Source organism: Cornus florida, unplaced genomic scaffold (assembly GCF_030987335.1).
Source record: "Cornus florida cultivar Cherokee Brave unplaced genomic scaffold, ASM3098733v1 CherokeeBrave_3.0.0_Hap2_Chr02, whole genome shotgun sequence".
Classification (NCBI taxonomy): Eukaryota; Viridiplantae; Streptophyta; class Magnoliopsida; order Cornales; family Cornaceae; genus Cornus; species Cornus florida.
The window spans coordinates 52,348,445-52,350,126 of NW_026775572.1; the positions used below are offsets into that span (position 1 = coordinate 52,348,445).

The 1,682-nt window shown below is 40.1% G+C and overlaps 1 pseudogene; it reads right to left on the minus strand.

Moving 5' to 3' along the window:
• Positions 1-915: 915 nt before the first annotated feature.
• LOC132298058 (small nucleolar RNA R71) lies at positions 916-1,014 on the minus strand (annotated as a pseudogene).
• Between the last annotated feature and the right edge of the window lie 668 nt (positions 1,015-1,682).

Here is a 1,682-nt window from a genome sequence, read left to right on the forward strand (position 1 = left end):
GAGGAGCAAGCATTGGATCTTAGCACGATTGTGACGTTGTTGCTACGGACTTTCGTGAGCTTCCTTGAATTTCTTTAACTATAATTGTTCAATTCCCTACATGCTTGCGAGATAGCCCTTGTCGAGGCTATCACATTGTTTAAATTCTTGTCCAAGCATAAGCCCAAAATGAGGCTATTACTTTCTTGATAGAAAGCATCGGCCCGTGTGGAGGCAATTTAATTTTGTGCATTGATATAACATGGGAGTATGGGAACATCGTATGTGGAGGTGGTGAAATGTTGTTGATTGTTGTTGTGGTTTGTTGTTTCTAGGAGAATTCTTCCCATTCTTGACTATCCCAAACTTAATGGAAAATCAATTCTAAGATCTAGGGCATATGGATAATCTAGGTGAGTATCACCCTCTTAATGGGCATCCACCTCAAGGTGTGCATCCACCCTTGAGAATTCCACATCCTAATGTGTTTCCACAACCCAATCAAATACAACAACCTCCAATAATACAAATCCATCCTCAAGATCATGTAGTTTATCCCCCAAATCCTAAATTATCTCTTCGAGATCACTACACTCCAAATGAATACAATGCACCAACATGCATCAGGTTGCCAAACTTTCGGGCAAACCATTATGAAATCAAGCCCGCAACCATCCAAATGTGCCCCATTTTCTATGGGGTGAGCAATGAAGAACCACATAAACATTTGGATGAGTTTTTGGAAGTTTGTTCAACCGTGAAAATCACGGACCTTCCGGAAGAAGTCTTAAAAATGAAGCTTTTCCCTTTCACTCTTCGGGAAAAGGCTAAATATTGGTTCAATAACTTGAGGGCAAATTCAATCACATCTTGGGCTCAACTACAATATGAATTCCTAAAAAAAATTTATCCCGCAAGTAGAACCGATGCTATGAGAGCTTCTATCCGTGAATTCTCCCAAAATGTGGGAGAACCTTTACATGAAGCATGGGAGCGTTTGAACGATTTGCTACGGAAGTGTCCACATCACGACATTCCAAAGTGGCAGTTAGTTCACTACTTCTATGAAAGCTTATCCGATGCCCAAAAAGATATGGTTGATGCTTCATGTGGAGGAGCCTATTTGGACAAAAATGAAGATGATGTGTGGCATCTTTTTGATCGCATGAGCGAAAATTCAATGCATCGTTCTTCATCATCCCGATTTGGCCAAAATTTAAATGAAGGAGGGAAGAAAACCTCCAGTCTTTCTCGAGTGGAGAGTTCCATGGAAATTGCCGCCGAGGTAAAAAATCTGACTCTAAGGTTTGATAAATTTCTTTCGAGCCAAAACCCGGCAATTCAATCATCCAACTCTTTCCATTCTCAAAGTGTGATGTGCATGACTTGCTCTAGTTATACTCACAATACTTTCAATTGTCCTCTTGGACAAGTTTTTCCGAGTAAGTATCAAGAACAAGTCAATGTTGTTTTCATTCATCCGGGAAGTAATCCAAATTCTAACTCCTACAATTCCGAATGGAGTGATCCTTACTTCTCTTGGAGAAATCAAGGAGGAGGTATCATTCCTCCTCTTCATAAAAATTCTCAAGAAAAGTATTTACCTCCCCACCTCCGAAATGCGAACTCTCAAGCATACCACTCTCTATCTTATCTTCCTCCAAATGTGAATCAATTCTCCAATTCTCAATCTTCAAATCATC